Source organism: Misgurnus anguillicaudatus, chromosome 21 (genome assembly GCF_027580225.2).
Source record: "Misgurnus anguillicaudatus chromosome 21, ASM2758022v2, whole genome shotgun sequence".
Taxonomy (NCBI): domain Eukaryota; kingdom Metazoa; phylum Chordata; class Actinopteri; order Cypriniformes; family Cobitidae; genus Misgurnus; species Misgurnus anguillicaudatus.
Genome location: NC_073357.2, coordinates 59,042,995 through 59,058,866, shown reverse-complemented (window position 1 = coordinate 59,058,866; position 15,872 = coordinate 59,042,995). Strand labels below are relative to the sequence as shown.

At 38.6% G+C, this 15,872-nt stretch overlaps 1 protein-coding gene across 2 annotated transcripts in view; it reads right to left on the bottom strand.

The window, feature by feature from the left end:
- Positions 1–15,872, bottom strand: part of piezo1 (piezo type mechanosensitive ion channel component 1 (Er blood group)) — a 143,116-nt gene that overhangs the window by 117,074 nt on the left and 10,170 nt on the right. The gene's annotated exons all lie outside the window — the stretch shown is intronic.

Genomic DNA, 15,872 nt, shown 5'->3' with positions numbered 1-15,872 from the left:
TGGTCAAACAAACAGATAAGCCAGCAATAAACTCAATTATGTTAATGTAGCTATATTGGGATAGACAAACAAACAAAGCACCACAGTGTTTACATTTGCGAGGTCCACCTACAAACGGTTTACTTATAGCTGTCTCTGCATACAACACTGGGAAAAACATATTTAAACCTTCATTTTTCTAATAAAAATTTATTTTTTAGGAATTACAAAAACAAAGTTATGCCTAAATCATGATCTACTGATGTTAAGCCCGACAGTTGGGTCCCACAGGTCAGGTCCGGTATCAGACCATATGAGAGTTGCACAATATTAAAAGGAAATATTTGGTATGCAATAGCTTGCCTAATAATGCAATATACAATATGCAATATAATACAGGGTTCCCACACCTTAACTTCAAAATCAAGGACCTTTCAAGGACTTTCCAGGTCAAATACCCTCAAATTCAAGGACTAAATGTGGGGACACATTTCAAGTGAGAGCAACCTTTTAAGATACATTGTTACAGTTCGCTTTGTATGTGTATATCAAATTCAACCAATGGTGAGGCTTAACGTCAAAGACAGGGTGACGTGGGAGCCAGGAAGTATATCTCTATTTGAAATATTTCCAAAGATGGCATTACAGGGACGCAGGAAGTATGGCAAGGGAGACGCAGCATCTGGTTCCCTTCTCAGGGAACAACAGTTAAATACGTAACCCGAGACGTTTTCATGTGTCAAACACAATTATGCAATTTTGGTATAAATTAACATTTGCATACAAAAGATAAAAGCATTTAAAGCGAACAGTTTACATCAAGGAGAGGAAGGTGAGGAGGAGAGGAAATTGGCCGACTGCCAACAAAACACAGACACATTTGATCCAGTTTTACATACTAGGGTTTAATATTTTCCCGAAAATTAGATCAAATCAAATCCCGGGAAAAGACGACCCATTTCCCGGGAATCCCGGGAAATAGCTGTTTTTTTGCACAAGTAATTTATCAATAATATCATTCAAATATGCGTTCCCAACATGTTTTATATTATTTGTATCATTATTAGGGCAAGAAACACAGTTTATGTCCATATCAACAACGTTTTTTGCAATGATCAATTCTGCTGCGGATCAAGTGAGCTGCCTGCGTGACAGCCTGCCGTAGCGAAATGCCAGGTGGATTGTCTGTGACTTCTGAAAATCTTTAAAATTATAAAACTATAATTTAGAATAACTGAGGAATAATCACTCGAAGTTAAGCAACAATTTCTTTATTAGGGCAGGTATATTTCTCTTTTAAATAAATATAGGCTACAAGTTTTGACTACCCTAAATAAAGCAAACGACCCACAGAAAAATGCAACTGTGCACGGCAATAATTAAAGAAAGGGCCATGCCTATGTAGACTAAAACTGAATTTAAATAATAATTTTAAAAACTACAACAAAAGCATAAACACAAACAGTAACACTGCCGCAATAGGGCAATTTCGCGCAAAACTATCACTTACAAGTTAAGCAACAATTTCTTTATTACGGCAGGTATATTTTTCTTTTAAACATAAAACAATTTTAACTGAATAAAAGCAAACGACCCACATAAAAATGCAACTGTGCACGGCAATAATTAAAGACAGGGCCATGTAGACTAAAACTGAATTGAAATGATAATTTAAAAACTAAAACAAAAGCATAAACACAAACAGTAACACTGTCGCAATAGGGCAATTTCGTGCAAAACTGTCACTCACAAGTTAAGCAACAATTTCTTTATTAGGGCAGATATGAAGAGTTTCGTTGCAAAACGAGATAAATCCATTTTTAACATTTTTGTCAAAACATGTTTAATATTATGTTATCATGTTATTATTTTGTTTTATGGTGCTACTTAGCCGTATTTGTTAAGTTATGAAGGCTTAAATCAAAACAAACCAACTGCAGTTGAATTGAAATTAATTGGAATGCACAACCAAAAAACTTGATTTCTGAACAATTAAAAAAACGGTGGTTATCTCGTTTTGCAACGAAACTCTTCATATATTTTTCTTTTAAACATAAATTTAAACTAAATAAAAGCAAACGACCCACAGAAATGTGCAACTGTGCACGGCAATATTAAAGACAGGGCCAGGCCTATGTAGACTAAAACTGAATTTAAATAATAATTTAAAAAACTAAAACAAAAGCATAAACACAAACAGTAACACTGTCGCAATAGGGCAATTTCGCGCAAAACTGTCACTCACAAGTTAAGCAACAATTTCTTTATTAGGGCAGGTATATTTTTCTTTTAAACATAAAACAATTTTAACTGAATAAAAGCAAACGACCCTCAGAAATGTGTAAATGTGCACGGAAAGATTAAAGACAGAGCCATGCCTACGGTAAAACAGAATTAAAATAATAATTTAAAAACTAAAACAAACGCATAAACAGTAAAACTGCCGCAATAGGGCAATTACAAGCGAAAGTGTCACTCACATTATCAGCATTGCATTTCAAACCATTTTTATTTCTCACCTTGCCCTTCATTTATTTAATTTTTTTGGAAATGTGCTTTTAAAAAGCAGAGAGCGTCGATGGACTCAGGCGGTTTCGTATTTTTGTAACAAATTGGCCGCAAATAGAGAACGCTCTCTCCACCTCCACAGATGTAGCCTGAATAGTGCTAAGAGCATCAAACAGCTGTTGCAGGTGGGGTGGTCTGCTTTTGGTGGCTTCGAAGAGGGAAAACTCTTTGTTTAGAATGCTCATGAAGTCACCGTCTTTCATTTCCTCTGAGGCTGGCTTAGTGGTCATTGAAAAAGCCAGCTGCAAATCTAATCTAGCACGTTTATATAAAAAAAATATATATATAAATTTCCCGTTTCCCGTCATAACTTTTCCCGGGAATCGGGAAATAGTCTTCATAAGATTTCCCGGGAATCCCGTTTCTCGGGATTAAACCCTATTACATACCGCCTGCGACTCGTGACCCAGGTTGGAACCGCCCCATTTCAACGAAATTCAGCGTTAAAGAAAAACACCCCCGCACAACTCCGCTGCTACCCCGGATAAACAAAATATATGCATTGTTTCCATAATGCTGGGTACTTTGGAAAGCTAAAAAAGCTTAAATTTTCCTCACAAACAATAACACACTTCGTTGGTGACGTTGATTTCGTGTCAGCTCTTGGTTGGTGTGTGCGTTAGAGGTCCTCTCGGGTCCAAAGAAATGTACCCGACCCGAAATGACCCGAATCACTTCATACCCGAACCCGACGTGCATAAATAAAAAAAATTTAAAGAAAGACCCGACCCGAGACAAACCCGAGAAAATTAGACCCGAGTCCGACCCGAACTAGTGAAAAAAAATTTTTAACCCGACTGGAACCGAATGTAAACGGCACTGACGTGTGTGCATTCTGCAGACCCACGCGCAGCAGTCAGACAGAAAGAAACTCCGGTGGCCTTGCAACCAATTTGGCGAGCTGTTCCATATTCGTTTTACTTTGTTATCTGACGAGGACACCAACGTAACCGCTAAAACGGACCTCGGGTTTTCGGATCTAAGTGGACCCGTGAAGACCTCTAGTGTGCGTGCCCTATTCCGTTTATAGTGCCCATATAAGGACTTCCACTGTACTTCCTGCATTAAAATTGCCCATAAAAGAAATAAAGCAAGATCATTACATGAATCTTTCATGTTCGAAAAAAACTTTCCGAAACTTGTACGAACCCTGGCACGGTGCATTTGGCACAGAAATACTCCGTTATACGTCCAACTGCTTTAGTTTCCTATGTTTAGCATAAGGAAACCGTGTTAATAAGTCAGAATGCATAAAATAGCATAACCCCCCCTTTTAGGAAAATTGTTACCACAGTCTCTCTCATGTTACTGAATCTGTTATTTTCTCTGCCGTTTCCAACTATTCTTGTATAGTGTAACACTGGCAAGGGCATCAAAAAAGGTTTTCCTTTCAAAGAAATGTGACTATTGCAGATATGCACAATGCAATAACCATGATGAAATGACATATTGTGCAGCCTTAGTTTTTAAGCTTGCAATGCCTCTGCCCAACATCTATAAAAATGAATATGCAGCTCTTCATACCCTTAACCTGACAAACATGTGACTGGGTATTAACCCCACGGAGTCCATGGACAGATTCTGAGATGAAGTCCTGTCTTGTTATGTCTCAGTGTACTGTTGACAGCGTACAGGGACATGAAAAACGTATCTGCTTCACAGCAATGTCACTCCGATCTCTGCATTCTTCTCAACGTTAACTTTTTGGCATCAGTCAGTAGGGTACGTTTTCTTAAGCTAGTGTCTCTATTTTTCTACTACATTGCCCATCTGCTTTTAGTTGGTTGGATTGCTGTAAAAATCAAATATGTTTTACTCCAAGCAGTAAAACATATCAGACACTTATGTTTGATTTACTTTGATATGCCTTATGTTTTATATCACATACGTAACACACACAACTAGTGGAGTCACAGAGTAAAAAGTAAAAAAAAGAAACGGCACATTGCAGTGGTTTGAGGTTTAAGCACAGTCGTAACTTTTATTATAAACCCATCCAGATCACAGCAAGCACAAACACGCAGCCGTATGCGCAGATTAGCATTGCAATAACAGACATTTTCATATAAACACATCACACATGTGCCTCCCACTGTCATGACAACTACACAAAAAGTTGTTAAACAAATAAAGGCTGTCCATTAGCGCACAAAGACAGAAAAAAGAAATCAACAAAGCACAAGTCAACTATAAGATGCTCTGAATGTAAGATATTTAAGAAGATGTACATGGGCGAATCTTATGCTGTAACCAGACCTACACAGCTGCCACCAGTAACCTCACTCTACTGGTATGTACTGGTATGTGTAACCTGCCTCATTTATTTATTTTAATAATACAATTTAATCTCTTCCCTGCATTCTAATAAAACCACTGGCACAAAAGTGTGTGTCAAATGTTTAAAAAGGGATAGGGTTAGATTTAGTATGTGGTGAAAAGCTGTAAAATTGCTCTAATGTTTACATTTACGCATTTGGCAGATGTTTTTTTCCAAAGTGACTTACAAGGTATAATTTTTTTATCAGTATGTGTGTTCCTTGGGTTCAAACCCTTGACCAACAATGTTTTGTGCTTATAACGTAATGCTCTACCATTGAGCTATACAAGAACAGGAAGTCGATTCCCGGCTCGTGGTCATTGCCATGCCGTATTATACCACATTTCTGGGAAAGGAGTTTAGGAACCATTTTCCATGTTGAGATTCAATATTTTTCCTAAACATTGCTTCTAAAGGCCAATGCACACTGACCGCTTCAATGCTGTCATTGCCGGATGGTGATTTCAGCTGAAACATGCCACCTTACTGCCTACTAAAACTGTTAAATCAATCCATGAGGAAGATTGTTGGCAAGCATGCCATGAACTGGAATGAACTGGAGGTTTTAAAAGTCTGCTTATGTGAACCATTACCAGTTAGTCGCTATGTAAAACACAGCTATGTAATTTAATAATTATTAAATATAACTTTACACCTTTCTGACAAAGTGATGACCACACATGAATTCTGTATGAATGGGTCAGTTATGAAGTATTTTGTTTTTAAATCAATTTCAGTACTCAGGGAAGAGTTTGGAGGTGAATTCAGGTTTTGGATCAGCGTGTGATCTAGAGATGAAGTGTGATGTTCTTCCAGCAGTATCGTTCCCAGAGAATATCTGGCCTTCGCTTCAGAAACCATGGAGAGATCTACTGTTTCTCGCTTGGATTCAAAAAGACTCACAGACATCAGACATCATTTGCTAAAGACATTAAAGAGAAAAATCTTGCCTACAAATCCAGAAGTGCTCATTGCACGGGCTAGATCACAAGAAAACAGATTTAAAAGAACTTTTACGTTTCCTTAAAGTTTTTGGTCTCATCTATGTAGAGTAGATTATCCCTAGTAAAGTTTACATTAGACAGAATTAATGCATGCTATTATTAGTGTAAACATTAGGGATGCGACGATAAATGCAGATATACACTAATAATTCCTGGTCGATAACTGTTCTGAATCGCACAGCCGATATAATGCACAGCTATTTCATGTACTACGGCTTTTGATCAGTAAGTCCTTATCAATCTGAAATCACTGTTAGTTTGAATCGTTTATAACATGCATTTCAAAAAGCAACACTCGTCAAACATAATCATTATACATATTCTTTATTATCATGAAAACACCTGAAAAGGTTTGAAGAACAGCAATATAAATGCTTAAGTCCTTTGCTGGAGCTGCGTGTGTACCGTATTTTTTGGTCTATAACCCGCGTTTTTTTTTTCACATCTTGGCTGGTGCTGCGTCTTATAGTCAGGTGCGCCTTGTAAGTCAGTATGAATTAATTTTGACATTTATGAGGCAAGAGACAACATTACCGTCTACAGCCGCGAGAGTCCGCTATATGCTGCTCCTGTATTTATGTCATTCAATGGAATCAGTAATGTGGAATGACGCGTATGCTAACTTCACGCTAGTTGGCTTGTTCGGTTAATTTAGCTTATTAAACCTTCCAGGTAAGTTCTGTATGCTATGGTTTATCGTTTAAATAACTGACAATATTACTTTAACGAACAGACATCTATTCAGCATGTCTGTTGAATAACTTGCTTTTCCAGATTAAATGTCTGTTCTTCGGCTTGGATTTTGTGAAATAATTTTCTAAATAAATGTGACGGATAGTCCACTGTGACTTATATATGTTATTTCGTCTTAATGACGCATTTTTGGGGGCTTATACTCCGGTGCGGCTTTTAGTCCGGAAAGTACGTTAATGGTTTGTCTTCTGTGGCCCATATTGAGTTTCTGCACAAGAGCGCCCTCTGGCTTTTGGATGTAGCAGCATTTTACCATAATTCATTGAGAAGCATAGCAAGCATCATTGGCCGATATATCGGTGCACCTCTAGTAAATCACAATTGCTGTTGATCAGAACTTGACAGTAGCTGCGTTTCTTTTACGCTTCAAGCTGCGCAAATTGAAATAGTCAAAAACATGCCCAATGGAAACACTGCAATTTTGCATTAACTCCCATTAATCGCAAATAATCACGATTCTCCAAATCCTCGATTCGATTACATTTTCGATTCTACGGTCACTTTTCGATTTGATTGTCAGCTTTTTTTTAAAGCACAAAAAAATGCTATGCCATTTTTAGACTTTTATGAAATATAATATCTGACCTTGAACCCGGACTCCCGGAGATGCCCTGCCATGTTAGTTATGCTGCCAGTGGAAAAATATGGTAAACGCAGATACCTGATAAAACGAAACTTCCTGGCAGTACTTTGCACCTTATCATTTAAACGCGAGCGGGAGTAATGGCGAGTTTATATGGACGCAAACTAATATTATGTCGGAGTCCGCTGCTTGTGTTGTAAGTAAACATGCTGCACAGTGATTTGTACATGAATATATTAGAGCTTTCTTTGAATTTTTTGCGCAATTTCTGAAATAAGATTGCGCAACTTTCACATGCTTGCAAAATAAAACTGCGGAAATCAGCCGCTTTAGTTTTATCAATGAAAGTCAATTTCGCTGTATTTTGATGTCATTCGCATGTCGTTCTGCGCAGTGCCGTATGTCGAATACAGCCATCGCCGTGGATTTTGGAGTGACGTATCGCAAGGCAACAAAATGTTGTTTTAGTCACATAACATCAGTTAAAGGAAACACCGTCATTTCTCAATCATTTTTTCAGAAAATTACGCTAAAGTTTTACGAAAATCTTTTGTAGAAACCCAGCTAGTGTCAAATCAAGCAGCTTGTTAGGTTGAAGTTTGCTATTACTTTTCTAAGATAAAGTCTTATGGCAGGAAGACACAAGCAAACATCTAAACAGTCTAGAGACTAAATATCAACATGATAAAACCAAATGACAGGCTGACTACTTTATGTGCAACTATAATTTATGTGTGAATTTTCCATTAAATGTTAGTCGTGATATATTTCAACTACAATTTCAATTACATCAAAGCCAGTTTATAATGTTAATATCTGGTTTATCTATCCATAGTTATACCAGTGGGATCAAATTAGATACAGAGCCAATCACCCAGTTTACTGTTGCTAAAAAGCAACAAGCCCAAAATAAAACTCACACATACAGTGTTAGTGCAAATATACACAAAGAAAAAAATGAGTACAGCCATTCACTGATTGAGCTATCCTATTAATAATTTACAGTATTGCATGAAATATAAGCATTTATAATCCTGTTAGAGGTTACCAACACATCCGTCCTTTGACTCTTGAAATGTGGCACCTGTGGTGTGTCCCACAACAATACACAACACAAACGAAACACAAACAAGTGTCAAAGCCAAGTAATGAATCACTGATGGTGTGTGTGTGTGTGCGATCTTCATCTGAGGGGAATTATGAAACAGCCCACAAATCATCTACTGTCATGAGATCAGCTCCAGACATATGCTGAAACTCGATTCTGTCTAACTGCTTCTTGGCAAGCGAGGACGTCAGCGTTTGTGAAATCATTTTTCGGTCTATAATTAGTGCAAGAGCTTAGTAGAGACACACACAGACTTCCCCTGGACGGAAACAGAGTTATAAAATGATGAAAATAAGACGTTAGGTATGACAGAACTATTTTCTTGATTAAAATCTGAAAACTAGTCATAATGTGATACTTTTATGTTCTGAGCTTTCCCATTAACGTAAGCCCAGTTTGAACAAAGTGTAAACACACAACATGCGTCATATATTTTTTTGCACAAGGCCCCGCAGTGTTAAAACAGCCTGTGTCTTTTTGACGCCGCCCAGACACAACTAAATATCTAGGCAAGTCTGGCCATGTGGAGTATAGAGATAACCCACCCACAACATTACAACAGAGGAAATTGTCTTACTTCACCTCTGTCTCCTAAACCCACACCTAGCTTTCATTTTTCTCATACACATGCATCAAAACTGACCCACTCATGCCGACAAAACATGGTGTCGGGCGAGGGGGGAATGTTTGTTCCATCTCACTTCGGCTCAAACTTTTTGGCACAGGCAGAGGAATGAAGCGATTTTCCGTGAAATGGTCTACAACAAAAGACTAATTTGTCAGGGGGAGCACAATGGCCAGGGTGGTTTATATTGGTCTTTTCCTTCCTGACCTGTTTTGATCCATCGGTGTTGTTTCAATCTGGTCTGATCTGCACAGACTGCTGGAAGCGAAAGTAAACAGAAAAGTACTTGTTGATGCAAGCGTGAGGAATTCTGACAGAACGCTACTAGCAGATCTCACCTCTTTGTTTAGACAAAGCTATCAATTCACCAAATGACCTGAGAACACCTGAGTGGGATGCTGATTTTCTCTGTGTTAACATGGATATATGACCAGATTTTTGTGTCACTTCAGTCCTCATAGGTGTTTGCTGGAGGCTCTTATTAGCAAAGCTGACAAGCACAACAATATTTTCTTAACTATGACATTTAAACATATTACATTACCAAACACCGTTCATTCAGTGTTGAACCACCATGACAAAAGTAATGCTAAACACACAGAGTAACAAACTAACGCATGCAAAATCATAATGTCACTGTAACTAGGGTTGTGTACCCAGGGTTCCCACACCTTAGATAACTTCAAATTCAAGGACCAGGGTTTCCCGCAGCATATTTCAGTTAAGGCGGACCGCCTAAGCTTGGAAACCCTACCGGTGGACTTATGTTTTGGTGTTATTTTTAAGCCTGTTATTGTATTAGTCTATAGTTCTTGCAATTTTAAAGTAAGTTAGCTGGTGATTTTGTTGTTTGAGCAACCTGCTAGCTAGGTTTCACGTGCCTGTTGATTAGAAATAATTGTTGAGCGCTCTTGCTCACGTTATTTATGTGCATTATTTACATGCTACAGTTACATTCCTTTAAGATAATGTAATTAATAGTGGGAAATAATCAGTTTTTACAATTTTTGCGCTATCTATCATCGTTCGCCAGACGTTCTACAACATCTGCTTTAGTTTGTGTTTATTAACCCTTTAGTTTCACTTCACCACGCAGCTATTCCCATTAGAGGTAAAACATTTAATTCATTAATAATCTAGTATGTGTTCATTTTTTTGTCATAGTTTCTTCAAAATTAAGTTTTATTTCAGTGTTTCAAAAATAAATATTTTATTTATTTATTTTTTATTAAAATATTTAAATATTCATCATGACGCATAGCCCCGCCCATTTGATTGCCACGCCCTTGACCCCACCCACCTGTCCAACCCTACCACCTTAACTAACAAATTTTCTGCGGGAAACCCTGAGGACCTTTCAAGGACTTTCCAGGTCCAATACCCTAAAATTAAGGACTAAATGTGGGGACACATTTTTCAAGTGAGAGCAAGGTTACATCGTGTTACCTTTTAAGATACATTGTTACAGTTCCCTTTCGAGGGAACTCGCGCAGCGTCACTGCAATGACACTTTGGAGACGCCTCCAGGGGTAAGTGCGTCTGAATGTTTATCAGATTTTGGGAATTTAGCTTATTCACCGTATCCCCCAGAGTTAGATAAGTGCATACATACCTTTCTTATCTCTGTGCGTGCTGTAACTCTGTCTGACGTAGCCCCTGCTAGCTTAGCTTAGCTTAGCACAAAGTCTGGAAGTGAATAGCTCCAGCTAGCAAACTGCTCCCAATAAGTGACGAAATAACGCGAACATTTTCCTATTTATGTGTTGTGATTTGTATAGTCACACCGTGCACAAACAACAAGGTGACATGAGACACAGCAATCTTTTAACAGTATACATACTGGGAACTAGAGGTCGACCGATATGGCTTTTTCTCTGGCCGATGCCGATATTTAGAAATCAGGGCAGCCGATGGCCGATATGTTTGGCCGATTTTCTATATGTACATAATAATCAAAATGTTCTCATCATTAGCAGATATTTTAAATGTAAAAATGTCACTATTTAAGTCAAAGTATTTAAAAAAATGATGACTGGTCTTTCTGAAGAGTTTTACAACCTCCTCTGCACCATGCATTTATCAGACACAGATATTACCTGACACTCTGCTGTCATCATCTTTGATCAGTTTTTTACCATGGCTTTTAGTGCTTTGTAGGATAAAATCCTTCTTTGTTAGACCTGATAAATCATTTAATCATCATAAAGTTAACATAGTAAATGTCTATGTTTTTTTAGTTTAGACTGTTATTTAGGGCAAATCTTCCTAAACACATTTACATTCTCATTTCTGAGGCGCTATAAGTGACTGATTGTGCTGACAGTGACGTCTTGTGAGTTTAGTGTTGGGACAGATCTGTTGTTTCAACCGTTCATTCAAACGAATCCTTTCAAAGGAGTCAGTTCGCAAATCGGACGCGTTGTGTTCTTATCCAGGCTGAGCAGCGCAAAACTGTAAACAAAGTTTTACTGTAACAACACGAAAAATATTTCCTCGGTGGATATGATTTGGTCTTCTGACCTTTCGCCATCGAGTCTGTTTGTTTTGAGTAATAAAAGCAGGGAGACAGTTTAAAGACAGAAAGCGCGCACGCGGCTCTGCTCTCTCTGTCACACAAACAAAGATCATCATCACCCATTAATCACATGAAATGAGCCTAATCTTTGCACGGACAGTGCACCGCGAGACATAAGCCCGTCGCGCTGTTGTACTGGCTGCTTAATTTGCGCGATCCCGCCATAGTTTACTAAAGCTGTTTGTGAACAAGGCACGACTGCACACACACGGGGCCGATCTGCTTGCAGCAAGAGGCAGCGTCATGAGTTCTACAACAACACTTAGGTGCCCGCAGATGGGCCTGCCTATTAATCGGCCTAATTTTGCAGCAAAATCGGCCAAAGCCGATTTTTTTAAATATGCCAAAAATCAGCCAAATAATCGGCCCGGCCGATAAATCGATCGACCTCTACTGGGAACTATATTCTCAGAAGACGAAGCACCGCCACCTGGGCGGAGCGACTTGCACAACTCTGACCGAACTCTCTGCTCCTCACCATTGGGCTTCTCGGGTGCTGCGAGCAAATCACTCCGCCCATGTAGCAGTGCCTCGTCTTCTGAGAATATAGTTCCCAGTATGTATACTCTTAAAGATCGCTGTGTCTCATATGACCTTGTTATTTATACACGGTTTGTCTATACAAATCACAACATATAAATAGGAAAATGTTTGCGTTATTTTGTCACTTATTGGGAGCAGTTTGCTAGCTGGAGCCATTCACTTCCAGACTTTGTGATAAGCTAAGCTAGCGGGGGCTGCGTCAGACAGAGTTACAGCACACACGGAGATGAGAAAGGTATGTATGGACTTATCTAACTCTTGGGGATACGGTGAATAAGCTAAATTACCAAAATCTGGGCGTGTTCCTTTAACGACAAAGACAGGGTGACGTAGGAGTCAGGAAGTATATCGCTATCTGAAATATTGCCAAAGACGGCGTTACAGGGACGCAGGAAGTATGGCAAGGGAGACGCAGCGCAGGGAACTACACTGCGACCTTTTGAACTGCCGTTGCGACCCTAATTTTTAATGGGTCGCAAATGTGCTACCTAATGTTTTAGACAATATGCTATGATTTACTATGAGCATTTATTAAAACAGAAATGTGGGTGTTAAGAATACGTTTTATAACGTGCTCTGAGCCTTCAACACGTTGGCTTCATTTTGCATGAAAGCACGTCGCTTCTCTCCCTATTTGAGTGTGCGTTCGCGTGCTCTCTGTTTCTCAATTAATTGGGTGCGACGCGAAGCAAGCTCAGTGTCTTCCATGTTTCTGGACTTGAGCAGAGGTCTTTCTTCACTGAGGACGCGGGACCCGTATGGTTCCGGGTTTATATTTTAAATGGTCTGTCAAGGGTGAGAACCCTGATCAGGTCTGTGCTAGACTCCCATCTGCTTCAGTGGGTAACATTGAAACAGGTGCAGGTTTAAGATACTTCTGTCCAAAACATGATATTAGCAAAGCTGTCCTCAACTAATGACAATGTACACATCTCCTCTTTCACATTACAGAATAATGTGTGTTTACTTGTCTGATGGTGCCTACAGCGAGAGGATTTTTACCAGAGGAGAGGCAATTACCATTTATTGAGCATAACCCACAAACAGTGTAATACTTTAATGCTACGTCAGCGATAACACTGTGCTCCTGACATTCGTTCTTACCAATTAAAAACAGAAGTTTTTGATTTCAAACTTTATGGCCCAAACATCTGGATTGTACCTCACTTCTCATACATCAGCAAATAAAATAGTGCAGCATGTGTGCTTCATAACCAGCCATTCTGGATAATCTAACATGACATAATACAGCCTTAAAACATTACACACACATAATGACTGAGAAACTTTAGCCAACCTGATTAAAGCATAACATTCAACAATGCCTCACTGTTACCCTACATTAGCAGGACATCACAGGAATTATTGTGACATCATCGGAGTCATTGTGCCATCTACCAGGTCATTGTGACGTCACCAGAGTCACTGTGACGTCACCAGAGTCATCGTGATGTGACCGGAGTCATCGTGATGTGACCAGAGTCATCTTGATGTGACCGGAGTCATTGTGACATCACCAGATTCATTGTGACGTCACCGGAGTCATCGTGACACAACAAGAGTTATCGTGATGTCACCGGAGTCATCGTGACATCACAAGAGTCATCGTGATGTGACCAGAGTCATCGTGACATCACCAGAGTCATCGTGAGTCCTAATGACATCACTGGAGTTCTCATGAGATCACTGAAGTCATTGTGAGATCACTGCTGATGTGTAAAACAAGTTAAAAAAGTTTAACTTCCCAGAAACTGCTTACATTAACAAATAAATCAAAAAGTGTCACTGTAAAAAGTATCTCTGTTTGTGTTATGTATATGTCGCAGTAAACGGGCACACTCTCAATTCAAAACAGTGTGCCGGTTTACATACAAGCGTATTTCATACATCAAAAAGTATTTTGGTGTATGTAGCTAAAAAAGAACCTGCTCATTGCATTTCCAGACTTATACGGACATTTGGGCTGTGCTGTTTTTCCTCATCAGCTTAAATTACATTTTTTTTTTAAAGCACCGCAGGCCAACTGTTTTCACTTCCCAAAACAGAAAGACTTTTTAAAAGGCAAAGAAATACCACCACAAGCTTTCAGACGTTAATTACAGACAAGGCAACAGGCTGGGTTTATATTTTCAGCCAGACTCATCTAGGCAGAATTCATCCCAGAGAAAAAAATTGAGAGTTAACATATTATTTTATATTGCATTTGTGAGGAATAAAAGAGAAATAAGTGCACACCTGATGGGGGATTGGATGTAATGTTGAAATGTATCACCCACATCAATCAAAGCCTTTGAGAATGTTACCTTGCATTATAATTATATTTAGCTTCAGTTCTGCAAAGACAGGAAAGTATAAAAGTATAAGCAAATTTAACCACACACCTACAACAGTGGGTATGTATAGTACAGTACAGTCATGTCTGAAATTGTGGGCTACCGGATGACTACATTTCCTAAAATCTACAGAAAAATTCAAAACACTGTGATGGATACTTCAATCTATGCACTGTGCGGAGGAATGTATAAGAAGTACATTTTATTAACCCATTGAAGAACTTTAAAATGTCAAATCAATTTTAATTTCATCCTTTTCAACTTATTATTTGATCCGACAACAATCTAGTGGCAAAGAGACAAAACTCACAACACACACACACACACACACACACACACACACACACATTAATTGACTTAACAAAATAATCTCTGCAAGAAAAAAAATAATTTAATATTTTGTATAATTCTAAAAATATCTGTCCATTACGATGAAGCTACTGTACAGATGAGTTTTCCTCCTGTGGTCGCCATGTATGCCCCAAATGTAACTTAAGACATAAACAACTAGACCCAACCTAAGTGACAGACTTAAATGACTAATCTGTGTAGTCCGTATACTACATAAATCAATGGCCAATAAGCAAACGGCATATAAATGTTTTGGTCAGTATTCATTCTATTGCAAGAAATGGTTTACTGGAATAATGATGTTTACAAAAACAAATCTACTTGAGTATAATACTGACATAGTAATAGGAAACACTACTCAAATGACCATGAAGTATTTCTGGAGTGTGTTAGTGTTTGGGAATTCCTGCACACAAGTAAAGGAAACACAAACAATTGTTTGTGAGACTAGTGAAAACTAAAACTAAACTACATTTCTTTACTTCTCATGTACTGTAGAAATCACACTTGTATTCATATCTAACAATAGGTCTTTAAAAAATGACCTTTGAATTGTTGGTGGAAGCCCTGAACGCTCTCTTAGCATGACCTGCATCCTGTTTTGATGGAAAATCTGACACTTTTTCCAATGATCGGGGGGTAGCAGTAGCACATCGGGCTGTCGTTGTGTCCCATTCAAAGCAATAATACAAACAGTCCAGCCAGGGGATTTTATCAACGTGCACTGCTGTGACGTGACGTCGTATGCACAATAATATTTCACACTAAAATAAGAACATCAATTCTGCTCTGTAAGGCATTATTTTAGACTGATCTATGATCAGTGTCTCCACTGCCAACCCACCTACAAAAACACGATTTAGAGCCAGTTACCTGTTACACCGTGTCCCAACCAGGCACGACAAGTAATTCAAGTGACCTCACCTTGTTGACACCAATAAGCTGAGAAACCTGGTGTTAATGTGATCAGAGGATCTCTATATTATATTGACCAAGAAGAATGAGGTCGTCATAATATCTGTGCAATTAAGAACAACTTGATCTTTGCAGGGTGTAAACTACAGAAACAGATGTAGGCAAATGATGATTTAATCACCATCATTCAAACTGTTCTGGGTCTGAATCAACTTGAG